Source organism: Bufo bufo, chromosome 2 (assembly GCF_905171765.1).
Source record: "Bufo bufo chromosome 2, aBufBuf1.1, whole genome shotgun sequence".
Lineage (NCBI taxonomy): Eukaryota > Metazoa > Chordata > Amphibia > Anura > Bufonidae > Bufo > Bufo bufo.
In genome coordinates this window covers 75,992,944-76,010,733 of record NC_053390.1, presented here as the reverse complement: position 1 = coordinate 76,010,733, position 17,790 = coordinate 75,992,944, and positions in this window count along the sequence as shown.

Below are 17,790 nucleotides of genomic sequence, written 5' to 3'. Positions count from 1 at the left end.
CTGTTTAACCAGGTTGTTGGGGCTAAAGTCTTTTCCAAATTAGACCTAAGAGGGGCATACAACCTGGTCAGGGTCAGAGAAGGAGACGAATGGAAGACGGCTTTCAATACCCCTGAGGGCCATTTTGAGAATTTGGTTATGCCTTTTGGTTTGATGAATGCCCCAGCCGTTTTTCAGCATTTCGTGAACAGCATTTTTTATCATTTAATGGGAAAATTTGTATTAGTGTATTTGGATGACATTTTGATTTTTTCTCCTGATTTCAAGACTCATAAGGAACACTTACGTCAGGTCTTGCTCATCTTGCGGGAGAATAAATTATACGCGAAACTGGAAAAATGTGTGTTTGCGGTTCCAGAAATTCAATTTCTGGGGTTTCTTCTCTCCGCTTCTGGTTTTCGCATGGACCCCGAGAAGGTCCGCGCTGTGCTTGAGTGGGAGCTTCCTGAGAATCAGAAGGCGCTGATGCGTTTTTTGGGCTTTGGCAATTATTACAGGAAATTTATTTTGAATTATTCCTCTGTTGTTAAACCACTCACTGATATGACCAGAAAGGGGGTAGATTTTTCTTCCTGGTCGGTAGAGGCGCGTAAGGCCTTTTCTAATATCAAGGAGAGTTTTGCTTCCGCTCCCATCCTGGTACAACCTGATATTTCGTTACCCTTCATAGTTGAGGTTGATGCTTCCGAGGTAGGGGTGGTTGCGGTCTTGTCTCAGGGTTCCTCTCCTGCCAAATGGCAACCGTGTGCCTTTTTCTCGAAGAAACTCTCCTCCGCAGAGAGAAATTATGATGTGGGAGATATTGAATTGTTGGCCATCAAGTTGGCTTTTGAGGAATGGCGCCATTGGCTAGAGGGAGCCAGACACCCTATTACCGTGTTTACTTACCATGAAAATCTGGCCTACTTGGAGTCAGCCAAGCGTCTGAACCCGAGACAGGCCAGATGGTCTTTGTTCTTTTCAAGGTTTAATTTTGTTGTCACGTTCCGCCCTGGGGTTAAGAATGTGAAGGCAGATGCCCTGTCACGTTGTTTTCCGGGAGGTGGGAATTTTGAAGACCCGGGTCCCATTTTGGCTGAAGGTGTGGTGGTCTCTGCTCTTTTTACTGAATTGGAGGCAGAGGTGCAGGCAGCCCAGTCAGAGGCTCCTGATCTTTGTCCTCCTGGGAGGTTGTTTGTGCCTCTCGCTTTGAGACACAAGATTTTTAAGGAACACCACGATACGGTCCTTGCTGGGCACCCGGGGGCAAGAGCCACACTGGATCTCATCGCTCGGAGATTCTGGTGGCCTGCGCTTCGTAAGTCGGTTGAGGGTTTTGTGGCAGCTTGCGAGACTTGCGCTCGTGCCAAAGTCCCTCATTCACGGCCATCAGGTCCTCTCCTTCCTTTACCCATTCCTTCCCGTCCTTGGACACATCTGTCCATGGACTTCATAATGGACTTGCCTCGTTCCTCGGGTAAGACAGTGATTCTGGTGGTGGTGGACCGTTTTAGCAAAATGGTGCATTTCATCCCTTTTCCTGGTTTGCCCAATGCTAAGACGCTGGCGCAGGCATTTATTGACCACATTGTCAAATTGCATGGTATTCCTTCAGACATAGTCTCTGATAGGGGCACGCAGTTTGTTTCCAGATTCTGGAAGGCTTTCTGTTCTCGCTTGGGGGTTCGGTTGTCATTCTCTTCTGCTTTCCACCCGCAGTCGAATGGCCAGACAGAGCGCGTCAATCAGAATCTGGAGACATATCTGCGCTGTTTTGTGGCGGAGAATCAGGAGGATTGGTGTTCTTTTTTGTCCCTTGCTGAGTTTGCTTTAAATAACCGTCGTCTGGAGTCCTCTGATAAGTCACCATTTTTTGGTGCATATGGGTTTCATCCGCAGTTTGGAACTTTCTCGGGAGAGGGGTCTTCTGGTTTACCTGATGAGGACAGATTCTCCTCGTCTTTGTCATCTATTTGGCAAAATATTCAGGATAATCTAAAGAGCATGAGTGAGAGATATAAGCGTGTGGCGGATAAGAGACGTGTGCCTGGTCCGGACCTGAATGTTGGTGATCTGGTGTGGTTGTCTACCAAGAATATCAAATTGAAGGTTCCCTCCTGGAAGTTGGGTCCTAGGTTTATTGGGCCTTACAAGATCCTGTCTGTCATCAATCCTGTTGCCTACCGTCTTGATCTTCCTCAGACTTGGAAGATCCATAATGTTTTTCATAAGTCCTTATTGAAACCTTATGTTCAACCTATTGTACCCTCGCCTTTGCCTCCTCCTCCGATTATGGTTGATGGAAATCTTGAATTTCAGGTCTCTAGGATTGTGGATTCTCGTCTTGTCCGCGGTTCCCTCCAGTACCTCGTTCATTGGGAGGGTTATGGTCCTGAGGAGAGGATGTGGGTCCCAGTGACGGACATTAAGGCCACTCGTCTCATCAGGGCTTTCCATAAGTCCCATCCTGAGAAGGTGGGCTCTGAGTGTCCGGAGTGCACTCGTAGAGGGAGGGGTACTGTCACAACCAGACAGCTGAGAAGCTCTAACAGGAGCCTTCCAGATCCTCCTCCTTGAGTTTCTTTGTTTTGGTTTCAGTTCCTCATCTCGTTAGTCTATCTCAGCTGTCATGCAGTTGGACTGATTGCTTCCCTTTAAGTTCCTCCCCATAATGCAGTAGTGTGCGGCTTATACAACTTCCTGAAGTGTGTGTGCATGCTGTTCCTATTTCCCGGTCCTCTGCAAGATAAGTGCTGTTCCTTTATTTGTGATTTTCTGTCTGCTGGATTTCAGGAGACCCTGACTCCCTCCGTGTCTGGTGTAGGGAGCCGGTGGTCGTGTCCCCTCACTATTGTAGGGTCTTCAGGTATTAGATAGCCGAGGTACGTGGATATGCGCCCATCCACCTTTGGGGTGTTCGCATAGGCTGAGCAGTCAGGGAGAGTGGCAGGTCTCATGCAGGGGTCTCCCTTTTGTTCCTTAGTTGTGGATCCAGTGAGTCATTGATTATATTGCATTGTCTTGTTTCCTGTACACCATCCGTGACACTACCTCACTAAAATGAATGAGGCATGGATCTCGGAGGACTTCAACACCTGTGATGACCTTGTGAAATTGAATTTCCTCATGCCAGCCCAAACATATCTGCCACCACACAGATCAAAGAATGGTCCTTGCCTCAGGTGAATGCCTAATTTTTGGGGCCTGTACTGGCCGACAGTTACATATTTATTCTATGACCGCCTAATGTACCTCCAGCCACAGAATCCAAAGTTCTTTGCTGTCAGGTAGAGATAGACTTGTGGTTCGCCCGGCGGTCGTTTCGCGGCAAACTTTGCTCGTTCGATGTTCGTCGAACGGGCGAACATATGGCGTTATTTGTGCCCACCATATTCTTTTACATTGTGAAGAACTTTGACCCATGACACATCCATCAAGTGGTACAGGACAGCCAATTGAGACATTTCAGCACATGGACATACCTCCTACCTAATAAATAAACCCGATCTGGCCGCCATTTTACATTCAGTCTTTTGCCAGTGTAGGGAGAGGTTGCTGTGTGGAGCAGGGACAGACTGTTAGGGACACAAAATGCTAGCTAATAGGGGCACAAAAGTCCTTTTAAGGACTGGTATAGGTGTGATATCGATAGGTGTGACATACTGAGGGGTGTAAAATACTTATAATATACTTTCTAGCATAGAAAGTATATTATAGTGCAATTGTATTGTGCAGCAGTTGTGTGCGGTTCTGCTGCGATATTGCAGCCACACAGAGTGCCAAACGCTATTGGAACAAATCATTTCTACTGGTGTGATTTACCAGTTGCCCCCCAAAAAAACTGATTGAGGCAGGGGTGTTATATACCAATAATATACTTTCTATATAGTGTAGTTAGGTAGTGCAACATTTGTTTGCGGTTTAGCTGCATTACTCAGCTACACAGAGTGACAAACGCCATTGGAACAAATCATTTCTACTAGTGTGATATACCATTCCCCCCCCCCCCCCCCAAAAAAAAAATTGATTGAAGCAGGGGTGTTATTTCATTTGTAGTCATTTCTTGTGAAAGAGCATAGGGCGGTATTTCAGTAATACACTAAACATTTAAACGCACTACACGGTTGCATTAATTTCTGGTGAAAGTGTAAAGGGGCTTATTTGAGTCCAACAAGAAATTTATATTCTCAGGTCACTTCTGCAGTTATTTCTGGTGAAAGCGTATAGGGGCATATTTCAGTACTACAAGAAAAATATATTCTCAGCTCACTAAATGTGGAAAGTCTGGTATTGGGTTGCTCCACCAAGAGTAGAATGGATAGGTGCAAACTGCTAAAGATTCACCCAATCTAAATACAGTCAGGTCCATAAATATTGGGACATCGACACAATTCTAAAATTTTTGGTTCTTTACACCACCACAATGGATTTGAAATGAAACAAACAAGATGTGCTTTAACTGCAGACTGTCAGCTTTAATTTGAGGGTATTTACATCCAAATCAGGTGAACGGTGTAGGAATTACAACAGTTTGCATATGTGCCTCCCACTTGTTAAGGAACCAAAAGTAATGGGACAGAATAATAATCATAAATTGAACTTTCATTTTTTAATACTTGGTTGCAAATCCTTTGCAGTCAATTACAGCCTGAAGTCTGGAATGCATAGACATCACCAGACGCTAGGTGTCATCCCTGGTGATGCTCTGATAAGCCTCTACTGCAGCTGTCTTCAGTTCCTGCTTGTTCTTGGGACATTTTCCCTTCAGTTTTGTCTTCAGCAATTGAAATGCATGCTCAATCGGATTCAGGTCAGGTGATTGACTTGGCCATTGCATAACATTCTACTTCTTTCCCTTAAAAAAACTCTTTGGTTGCTTTTGCAGTATGCTTTGGGTCATTGTCCATCTGCACTGTGAAGCGCCATCAAATGAGTTCTGAAGCATTTGGCTGAATATGAGCAGATAATATTGCCTGAAACACTTCAGAATTCATCCTGCTGCTTTTGTCAGCAGTCACATCATCAATAAATACAAGAGAACCAGTTCCATTGGCAGCCATACATGCCCACACCATGACACTACCACCACCATGCTTCATGGATTAAGTGGTATGCTTAGGATCATGAGCAGTTCCTTTCCTTCTCCATACTCTTCTCTTGCCATCACTCTGGTACAAGTTGATCTTGGTCTCATCTGTCCATAGGATGTTGTTTCAGAACTGTGAAGGCTTTTTTAGATGTCGTTTGGCAAACTCTAATCTGGCCTTCCTGTTTTTGAGTCTCACCAATGGTTTACATCTTGTGGTGAACCCTCTGTATTCACTCTTGTGAAGTCTTCTCTTGATTGTTGACTTTGACACACATACACCTACCTCCTGAAGAGTGTTCTTGATCTGGCCAACTGTTGTGAAGGGTGTTTTCTTCACCAGGGAAAGAATTCTTCGGTCATCCACCACAGTTGTTTTCCGTGGTCTTCCAGGTCTTTTGGTGTTGCTGAGCTCACCGGTGCGTTCCTTCTTTTTAAGAATGTTCCAAACAGTTGTTTTGGCCACGCCTAATGTTTTTGCTATCACTCTGATGGGTTTGTTGTGTTTTTTCAGCCTAATGATGGCTTGCTTCACTGATAGTGACAGCTCTTTGGATCTCATCTTGAGAGCTGACAGAAACAGATTCCAAATGCAAATAGCACACTTTAAATGAACTCTGGACCTTTTATCTGCTCATTGTAATTGGGATAATACACACCTGGCCATGGAACAGCTGAGAAGCCAGTTGTCCCATTACTTTTGGTCTATTAACAAGTGGGAGGCACATATGCAAACTGTTGTAATTCCTACACCGTTCACCTGATTTGGATGTAAATACCCTCAAATTAAAGCTGACAGTCTGCAGTTAAAGCGCATTTTGTTTATTTAATTTCAAATCCATTGTGGTGGTGTATAGAGCCAAAAATGTTAGAATTGTCTCGATGTCCCAATATTTCTGGACCTGACTGTATTCGTCAATCCCTTTTTTAGTATTAAAACAGGGTGTCCAATCGGTCTTTATCTTGCTTGCAAGTTAAAAAATTCTTTCCCCAACTTCCTTAAACGCGTTTCGGGAACTGTAGTCCCTTCATCAGTGAGTGGGGACTATACATTCTGTGTTGGTTTATATAGGGTACATCTATCAGTTCTCATCAAATGGATATGATTCACCTGATATAAACCAAGTTATCGAGAAAATCTGGATCTGGATTAGCTCAATACATAAAGACATATGGTTCTATAGAGACCAAGATCATAACTAGAGGTGGGACGAATCCAATTTTTTTCGAATCCGAATCCGAAAAGGTTCTCGAATATATCAAATCTTTCGAATCTCGAATCCTACGAATCCTGTACATAATTGTGTGAACGCACGGTGTAAGAAACAAAGTCAGACCGTCTGAACCTCCACCTCCCAGTCACGGTCGCACCCTATATGACCGCGATGACCCCTGCTATGACCCCTGCTCCTATCACTACAGAACATACAGGGTAATACAGCCCCATACCTCTTACATTCAGTGACGTCTCTTGTAGATGTTCTCTTTCCTCATCTTCTCCTTTCAGACCCCCCCCATCCTATAACAGTGCCATCCACAGACCCCCCCCATCCTATAACAGTGCCATCCACAGACCCCCCACCCTATAACAGTGCCATCCACAGACCCCCCCACCCCATAACAGTGCCATCCACAGACCCCCCCCCACCCCATAACAGTGCCATCCACAGACCCCCCCACCCCATAACAGTGCCATCCACAGACCCCCCCACCGCATAACAGTGCCATCCACAGACCCCCCCCACCCCATAACAGTGCTATCCACAGACCCCCCCCACCCCATAACAGTGCTATCCACAGACCTCCTTACCCCATAACAGTGCCATCCGCAGACCCCCCCACCCTATAACAGTGCCATCCACAGACCCCCCCATCCTATAACAGTGCCATCCACAGACCCCCCCACCCCATAACAGTGCCATCCACAGACCCCCCCACCCCATAACAGTGCCATCCACAGACCCACCCCCACCCCTTAACAGTGCCATCCACAGACCCACCCCCCACCCCATAACAGTGCCATCCACAGACCCCCCACCCCATAACAGTGCCATCCACAGACCCCCCCACCCCATAACAGTACCATCCACAGACCCACCCCCCACTCCTTAACAAAGTCATCCAGAGACCCCCCCATTGCCGCTCCAGTAGTTATAAAATGTGTAATTCTGATTAATAATCATGCTGCCCACTCTGTCTGTAGTATAACATTCAATGAATCTTACTCACAGGGCTACTGCTATCGTAATGCAGGCCGGCCGGGCAGACGAGCGGCAGAGTGACTGACTGACTGACGTCACCTGCCTGCACCGCCTACTTTATGAATGAAGCAGGCAGCGCAGGCAGGTGACGTCAGTCAGTGACGCTGCCGCTCGTCTGCCCGGCCGGCCTGCATTACGATAGCAGTAGCCCTGTGAGTAAGATTCATTGAATGTTATACTACAGACAGAGGGGGCAGCATGATTATTAATCAGAATTACACATTTTATAACTGTACTGGAGCGGAGGGGCCGGAGCACAGTGAACGCACCGGCCCCCAGCTCCGCCTCCCAGTCCCTCCCACCGGGATTCGTAGGATTCGTTTCAGGCAAATTACGTCGGGATTCGAGTCCACGAATCCCACGAATCCAGCAAGATTCGAGGGATTCGTGGATTCGACGAATCCACCGTCCCATCTCTAATCATAACATTAAATAATAATAAGTGGGAATTTATTAAAAACGTAATAAGAATGTATAAATACAAGTAAAAAATAATAAAATATAGCAAAACACTTTTTCCTTTATATGCAACAAATTTTCATGCGATTTTTAAAAAATATTTAATCTTCATATGGTTTTCTGTGGTTCATATCTTAAAAAGTTAAGAGAATCTGGATCTCAATTAGCTTAATGCATAAAAAGTATATAAAGGTGTATGGTTCCATAGAGACTAAGATAACATGAAATCATAAATATATGAGAATATGTTAAAGATATAATAAAAATATATTAATACAAGTTTCTTTATGTGCGATTTTTGTGGATTCTTCATGCGATTTTCATGCGATTTTTTTCTATAACAGTTTTTTGTGCGATTTTAAAGCGATTTTTCCGTATGATCCATCCTCGTATGGTTTTCTGTGATTTGTATCTTAAAACATTGTTCAATTGTTAAAAAATCTCCTCAAGGTGCAAAAATGTAGGTATCTCAATTATTATTTTTTTTATTTAATAATTTTTTTTTTTCATAAAAAAAATGTTCTTGTATAAAAAGATTATTATTAGAAATTATTTTATTAACGAATTCTTGCAAGTCAATCTGTCTTTTCTTTTTTCTAGGTATCATTTGAGAGGAAGTCTATAATTGGGTGGGAGCCCTCCACCAAGAGAGAACCCGACTGGTAATAATAACAGCCGGGTTATCTGTCGGCAAGTGGCACCCACCCAAATGCATCACAGAAAGCCAAAGAGTTCAAATTCTGCATTAAGGCCCTTGGGTATGATAGAATCAAACTCAAATATACGCCTCGATTCTAATCTAGACATCTTGCTTACATGATTGCCACCCCTCCAATTCTTGTTCACTTTCTCTATTGCTGCAAATTTCAATCCACTTGGATCTTGATTATGGACTAATCTAAAAATCCTTGGATAGTGAGTGGTTGGTGAATCCCTTTTTAATATTTGCTATATGTTCTGACACACGTTTTTTTCAAGGTCCTCTTTGTCCTGCCTACATATAGTTTTTGGCATGGGCACTCCAGTACATATATTACACAGGGTGGGCCATTTATATGGATACACCTTAATAAAATGGGAATGGTTGGTGATATTAACTTCCTGTTTGTGGCACATTAGTATATGTGAGGGGGGAAACTTTTCAAGATGGGTGGTGACCATGGCGGCCATTTTGAAGTTGGACATTTTGAATCCAACTTTTGTTTTTTCAATAGGAAGAGGGTCATGTGACACATCAAACTTTTTGGGAATTTCACAAGAAAAACAATGGTGTGCTTGGTTTTAACGTAACTTTATTTTTTCATAAGTTATTTACAAGTTTCTGACCACTTATAAAATGTTTTCAATGTGCTGCCCATTGTGTTGGATTGTCAATGCAACCCTCTTCTCCCACTCTTCACACACTGATAGCAACACCGCAGGAGAAATGCTAGCACAGGCTTCCAGTATCTGTAGTTTCAGGTGCTGCACATCTTGTATATTCACGGCATAGACAATTGCCTTCAGATGACCCCAAAGAAAAAATTCTAAGGGGGTCAGATCAGGAGACCTTGGGGGCCATTCAACTGGCCCACGACGACCAATCCACTTTCCAGGAAACTGTTCATCTAGGAATGCTCGGACCTGACGTGAGCTGCGCTGCTTGAACGGAGACTACACATACTTCTCCATCTCACGTGGAACGCTGAAGATTTGCACCCTGTACTGTACCCTCTTATACCCTTTTATCCGGTTACGGTATGGTGGTGTTATCCGGTCACTGTACAGAGGTGTTATCCGATCAATGTATGGCGGTGGTATCCAATAACTGGATGGCCATCACTGTATCCCTTTCCCTGCCCATGCCATCCTTTTTTAGACCTGGCATGAGAGGGAAAAATATGCAGATTGCAGTGCTAAGGACCTTTGCGTCACAATCTGTGTCAGAAATACGCCTAACATAGACGTATTTCTATATAACAAATGACCACCTAATTGTATTATTATTCGGGCGTAGGGCTAATATCCTTATATTATATAGATTCTAATGTATTATACTGTGCCCTGTATTTCCCAGTAGAAAATAATCCTTGGGAAACACAGTTCTCCTCCCTGACCACCATGACCAGGTAGCTCTCTGTCAGTACATGGCGACCTCCCCTTATACGTTAACGTATACAAAAACGTGAAGTGCTGCACATTTGTATGCATAAAACCAATAGGAAATATTTCTAGGCTCCAGCAGGGCACATTTTTGAGAGTTTCCCTTTAAGACGTCTAAAAATGGCCCCTGATTAAAATACATATTTTTTGTGGGAATTTTTGCCAACGATCCCCCTCTGGTATGTCACTGTTCATGTTGTGGGGCTATTTGTGCACTCATAGTTTGTATTTGGCGGCTGCAAATATGACCTGAAGGTTTTTCGCCTGCTATTAAAGTCAATGGGCGCGATGCAAACGCACGGTTCGCGATCATTTGATCGCGAACGCGCGTTCGCGAATCGTCCCAGCCAATGTTCGTCCATTACTACTGAGGAGTTCCCTTTTTCTTTTTAGGTTCTCACCTTGGAGGGCTGGGGGAGGTCCGGGTCTACAACACCGTAACGGGACCTACTTCTGGCGGCGTAAGTCTTCGTGGGAGCCGTCGCCTAAGGCTACTTTCACACTCACATTTGGTGCGGATCCGTCATGGATCTGCACAAACACATCCGTTCAGATAATACAACCGCATGCATCCGTTCAGAACGGATACATTTGTATTATCTTTAACATAGCCAAAACGGATCCGTCTTGAACACCATTGAAAGTCAATGGGGGACAGATCTGTTTTCTATTGTGCCTTATTGTGTCAGTGAAAACGGATCCGTCCCCATTGACTTACATAGTGTGTCAGGATGGATCCGTTTGGCTCAGTTTCGTCAGACGGACACTAAAAAGCTGCAAGCAGCATTTTGGTGTCCGCCTCCAAAGCAGAATGGAGGCGGAATGGATCAAAACGTATGCATTCTGAGTGGATCCTTATCCATTCAGAATGCATTAAGGGCAAAACTGATCTGTTTTGGACAGCTTGTGAGATCCCTGAACGGATCTCACAAACGGAAACCAAAACGCCAGTGTGAAAGTAGCCTTAGCCTGTCCTGCTCCTGCCTCCTCCCAAAGCCTCATTGGGGAGCCGCTGTGGCCATGTTCAGGTGGCTCCCGGTCCATGGTAGTGCGGTGGCCAGTGTCCCACTTCTAAGATGGCGGAGAGTGCTCCTGATGCGCTCTGCGCATGCGTGCCGGGGCGGCTTCTTCCGGGGCATTAAAACTCTGCCGGTGGCGCTAAAAGGAAGTGGAGGGGCTTGCCGGCCTCATGGATTAGGCATTTCTGTTGGTCATACTATTAAAAGGAGCCGAGGCGCGTAACAAGTCGGCAGCAGGAGGGGACAGCCAGCCGTGGTACGCACACAGTGCTATGCAGGACCTGGAGTCTCCACTAAGATGTCGGAACCAGGTGATGCTGGACGCGCCGATCCCTTGGAACCCTCTGGGCCCACAAGCCCAGTATTGGACCTGAGGAGTGGGGAAGCTTGACTCTTTACTTTGGGTGAAATTTTTCCTCTATTAATAATTTTGGGTGTTTGCTTTTTTTTTAGGTAGCAAAAACACCTAAGAAATCTTCCGGCAAAACTAAACATAAGGAATGTGGAGGATGTAGAGTAAGAATGGAAAAACCCTTACAGAAATTTTTTTTAGACCGAATTCTGTTAAAAGAAAATATCCATTTGAAGGGTCAGTGGTGGGCGTATGCGACAGAGCTCCTGCTGTAGATGCTCCTGTAGCCAAAATAGCCCAAAAATTATTATTTGGGCTGTTTAGGAGACCCTTTAGATAAAAGAGCTCATGTTAATCTTAAGCGTACTTGGGAATGTGCCTCTACAAGTCTCAGGCAGATTTTGAGCTTTGTTTGGCTGTTAACCCTTGATGTGTTGCAGAAAAAAATAGCTTAACATTTTAAAATCTGCAAAAAAAAAGTGAAATTTTGAAATTTCATTCCCATTTTCATTTAATTTTCGTTGGACACCTAAAGAGTTAACAAAGTTTTTAAAATCAGTTTTGAATAGCTTGAGGAGTGTAGTTTCTGAAATGGGGTGATTTATGGGTGGTTTCTAATATGTAAGCCCCAGAAAGTGACTTCATAACTGAACTGGTTCTGAAAAAATTGGGGTTTGGAAATGTTCTTAAAAGTTTTAAGATTTGCTTCTAAACTTCTAAGCCTTATAACGTCCCAAAAAAATAAAATGTCATTTTCAAAATGATCCAAACATGAAGTACTCATAGGGGGAATGTAAAGTAATAACAATTTTTGGATGTATTACTATCTCAGAATGGCTTGGATAAGTAAAAGCGTTTTAAAGTTATTACCACATAAAGTAACACATGTCAGATTTACAAAAAATGGCCTGGGCAGAAAGGTGAAAATTGGCTTGGTTCTGAAAGGGTTAAAGAATCTATTTTGTCAACATCACAACATGCCAGCAAAGCCATTGACAGACCACATTGCACAACACTTCCACTGGATAGCCACACATAGACACATATAAAATAGACATCTTGTGATACAATATATATTTTTTTTATAAAGTCATTCACCTCACACCACACATCTATGTTGAGCCAAGAGGAAAGGTAGTAATTCAATTATAGTTGGTGGAATTAGAGGGCTGAAACGTGAAAGTGATTTGTCAAACAATATGTACTGTACTGCAGGAATGAGCAACCTTCGGCACTCCAATGCTTCATTCACTTCTGTGGGAGTTAGAAAAACAGCCCAGCATGTTTGCATGCTGGGAGTTGTAGTTTCCCAGCAGCTGGAGTGCCGAAGGTTGCTGATCCTTGCTCTACTGTATAATATACAGTTGACTCACATTTGAATCACATTATTAGGAACACTTCCTACTTTCGATGTCGGCAGCAGATAGCTCATAAAGGAAGTCACATGTCCCGAGTTGGCTCGGTAGGTATATAAGGTGTGCTGAGCTGGCTTGGTGAGTATATAAAGTGTGCGATAGGCTGTCTGCACACATATGCCTCATTGCTGTCATGGGTAAAAGGGGGCGATTTAGAGATCTGCAAAAAGGGATGATTATTGGCTTTCGGGCCAAGGGTGGAGGTATTTCTTAAACTACACAGGTTGTGAACTGTTCGCATGGTGCTGTGGTGAAAGTGTATCGTGAGTGGACAAACAGCAACACTTCAAATAGGTGGTCTAGGGAATGTTTTTGTGGCATTTTCTGGGCCCACTCCTCCATGTGGAAGCCACTCTCAACCGATTTGGATATGAATCCATCCTTGCAGACAAAGTACACCTATACATGCTGATTGTCTTCTCTGGGGCAGATGGGATATTCCAGCAATGCGACATGTCACATGGCTAGAAATGTCACAGATTGGTTGGAAAAGCATGACCAAGACTTCCCAGTATTACCCTGGCCCCCTAATTCCCCAGACTTGAACTGAATTGGGAATCTGTGGGACCACCTCGATCATCATCTCTGTGGATCTTTCCCCATGCACTCTCCAGCAGCTGTGGGATGTACTGCAGCCAGCATGGTTCCAGATACCTGTGACAACCTACCAGGACCTTACTGAGTCACTCCTGTCTAGCTGCTGTCTGTGCTGCACACGGCGGTTGCTCTGGATATTAGCTGGTAGTCAGAATAACGTAACTCAACTGTATATATGAATTTCTAAAAAGTAGGTTCATTTATGATCATTTTTTTAATACAGTAAATCCAAACATATGTCCCTGGTAGCGGACACACTCGGGTCACAGGATCTCCCGGTGAGACAAAAAAAGATTGCCTTCACTCTTTGTCAAGTTACCATCAAAATGTTAATAGTCTGGTACAATAGGATATGTCAAGCAAGTTAATGATATTAGTCAGGAAATAGCAACAGGAATATAAGAGCTTGAAAGCAGCACTAGCGCTGTTACAGTATGTGTTATAGAATATATATCACCTCTGATACAGATAAAAGGATCTAACCTAATGAAAGCTGTTGCTGTCTTGCTCAAGTGGCCAGTCTTGCGTACAGAATGTTGGTGTTGTAAGGGATCGCTCTCTCTTAGGGGATCACAATTACAGACCTCTTCGCAGACAACAGGATTTAATGTCCAAACTGGTGCTTTATTTTGGCACTTCAGCACCCACACAATCATAAACATTAAAATAAACACCTGCCCGTCTAGGTACTTCCTAATACACAGTAGTTTTCCCTGACTCACCTCTAAGCACAGCTTGTACACAGGGTCTCAGGCTCCAAGCCTTAGCAGGTCTGCTCATCAGACACAAGTCCAAACAGGGAAGAGATCTGGCTACACGTAGCCTCGTGGCCCCTCAGCCCTCCTCTGTAGGCCTCTGTTTCTAAGTTTTCTCTCCTCAGACTGACACACAGAGGGTTGGTTTTATCCCTCCTTGATTACAGAAGGCCTCACCTGCGATAATCTCAGGTAAAAGACAATATCCGGACTGGAAGGGTGTGGACTGGCAGATCCCACTACCAAACCTATCCACCAGTCCAAATGAAATCCAGCCCAGAACAAAATATAAACAAAGCTGTCTCAACAAACTACACTTTACTGAAACCCTTGCAGCTTTCTGGATTTTATTTATCTCACCCAGTTGAGGTATCTGGGTAAGATATACACACCTTCCAGCACTCACACCGTACACATCACCACAGTGTAGACAATTCAATCGAAGGTTATTGTCTCCATATAGATTATACTGTTACTCTCTTTTCTTTACCTTTTTACTCTATCTAACTTGAAATGGCTGCTCATAAATATTACTTAGTGTTATATCAGTGACCCGTGCCCGCTTCCGCCTCACTCTCCTGGGCGGGCACGGGAGCAGCTTTGTTCACTTCCACTGTTTTGCTCCAGTGGCCCGGACCCACCGCCCTCCCTCTGTCTCTTGGTGTCAAGCCTAGTCACCAGAGTTGCCTGACTGTTCTCCATAACAGGCCGCAGCCTGTTGCTAGAAGAGAATGGGCATGTGTTCTTCCCGATTCTTAAAGGGTCAGCACATGAACAGCCTAATTCATGCCAGACAATGGTCACCTTTGTACTTAAGGCACCTTCCCCTATAAGCGGGTGCCTGAGCAATAGGTTCCTAGCTTGCGAGTTTCTCTCAAGATGTGCCGTATTTGTTTATCTGACTGTGTACTAATTAAATAGTAAACCTATTTAGTAGCTGCTAGGCACAAAAATCCAAAAATCCTATTCACACATCAGAGTATTTCTATACAGTAGTGGGTAAGGCTTCTGCATGCATGTACAGAAGATCTGGGGTTACATTCTCAGTATATACCTATGATTTTTTTAAATTAACATTTACTTTTTTTTATAAAGAAATATTGAAAAGATAAGGGTACTTTCACACTAGCGTTTTTCTTTTCCGGCGCTGAGTTCCGTCCTAGGGGCTCAAATCCGGAAAAGAACTGATCAGTTTTATCCCCATGCATTCTGAATGGAGAGTCAGTCCTTCAGGATGCATCAGTTCAGTTTTTTTGACTGATCAGGCTTTTCAGAAAAACGTAGCATGCAGTATTTTTACCTCCGGCCAAAAAGCCTGAACACTTTGACTGAACGCCGGATCAGGCCTTTTTCCCATTGACTTGCATTAACGCCGGATCTGGCACTGTGTGTTCAGTCAAAACGGATCCGGCTTTTGCATGTTAAACCCGAAAAATGTGAAAAAAAAGTCCATAAATGGCGGATCCGTTTTTTCCAATGCATTTTTTCATTGTGATCAAAATCCTGATCAGGATTCAAATGTAATCCGTTTTCACACGTTTTTCCGGATCCGGTGGGCAGTTCCGGTGTCGGAATTGAACGCCGGATTAAAACAACGCTAGTGTGAAAGTAGCCTAAAGGAACTATAATTGCAATAAATGTGTTTTTATAACATACTTACTATGAAATATCACAGAACAGTATTTGGTATCCCTGTGATAATAACCCATACAATATAGTGAACACGCCATTTTTTCTTTAATCATATAAATTTGCTCTAAAGAGGGAGAGACTCAGGGAGATCACCGACCTAGAGCACACGAGGAAGGAATTTTCCACCATTTTGTTGTGACAATTTGTCAGTTTGTGTGAAAAGCTGCAAAATATTTTTTGCAATTTTACTCCAGCAGAAGTGTGAGGTAAATACTGGAGTAATATCTCTATACATATTTAAAAATGAACTAAAACTTCAACCAACATGCAGCAGTGGATACATTTACACTACTTTACAGTTTCCTTAAAGGACTTATCCAGGAATTTGATATTGATGATCTATCCTCAGGACTGCCGGCACCTCCACTAATCAGCTGCGTTGAAGAACATCAGAGAAGTACTGCACATCAGCCATTATTGTGGTGTACAGCACTGGTGAACTACAACAGTGGCGGGCGAGAGGACACTGATGCCTGGCCCTGTCAGTCATGGGGAGGGCAGACAAGGATAATAGAGTAGTTCAGGTGCACCAAGGGGCTAGGACCTACTTCTTGATGCACTGAAGCCCTAATTTACATATAGAGGAAAACTGTGTTTTTATTGGAATGGGAAAACGTATTTTCACACTCCAGGTATTGTTTTAATCAGCAGGATTAAACCTACAGTAGGTGTTTGTGACATTGTGTTTTCAGCACGACAGCGTCGCGCTGATACTCGGCGACGTGGTGCCGAGATCTCGCACTCACTGGGATAGCGACAGCACATCCCAGCAAGCGCGTCATAGAAGAGGCGGGAGATCCGACTTGGATTCCCGCCAATTCTACACGTGTGCGGCGTTTGTTATGAATCCTGAGGGGGAAGTCCCCGCCGGATTTTAAATAAAAATCCGGCCTGGGTCCCGCCCTCAGGAGCATACCGGGCCCTTAGGTCTGTTATGGGTTGTAAGGAGAGCCCCCCCTACGCCGAAAAAAACGGCGTAGGGGGTCCCCCTACAATCCATACCAGACCCGTATCCAAAGCACGCTACCCGGCCAGCCAGGAAGGGAGTGGGGACGAGCGAGCGCCCCCCCCCCCCCCCTCCTGAGCCGTACCAGGCTGCATGCCCTCAACATGGGGGGTTGGGTGCTCTGGGGCAGGGGGCGCACTGCGGCCCCCCCACCTCAGAGCACCCTGTCCCCATGTTGATGAGGACAGGGCCCCTTCCCGACAACCCTGGCCGTTGGTTGTCGGGGTATGCGGGCAGGAGGCTTATCGGAATCTGGGAGCCCCCTTTAATAAGGGGGCCCCCAGATACCGGCCCCCCACCCTAAGTGAATGAGTATGGGGTACATCGTACCCCTACCCATTCACCTGCAAGAAAAGTGGTAAAAACACAAATAAACCACACAGTGTATTAAAATATTTTATTTTTCTGCTCCGGAGGCCGCCCCCTGTCTTCTTTATTAGCTCTTTTACCAGGGGGGGCTCTTCTTCTTCCGATATCCCGACGGGTCTTCTCCGCTATCCGGGGGGGGTCTTCTCAACTCTCCGGGGTTCTCCTTCTGTCTTCTCCTTCTGTCTTGTTGTCTCCTTCTGTCTTCTGTCTCCGGGGGGGGCTCTTCTTCTTCCGATATCCCGACGGGTCTTCTCCGCTATCCGGGGGGGTCTTCTCAACTCTCCGGGGTTCTCCTTCTGTCTTCTCCTTCTGTCTTGTTGTCTCCTTCTGTCTTCTGTCTCTGGGGGGGGCTCTTCTTCTTCCGATATCCCGACGGGTCTTCTCCGCTATCCGGGGGGGTCTTCTCAACTCTTCGGGGTTCTCCTTCTGTCTTCTCCTTCTGTTCTTCTTCTGTCTTCTCCTTCCTTCTTGTTGTCTCGGCGCACCCCGGTTCTTCGTCTCGCGAGACTCGGCGCACCCCGATTCTTCTCTCTGTTGTTGACTCGGCGCACCCCGGTTCTCGCGAGACGAAGAATCGGGGTGCGCCGAGTCTCGCGAGACGAAGAACCGGGGTGCGCCGAGTCAACAACAGAGAGAAGAATCGGGGTGCGCCGAGTCT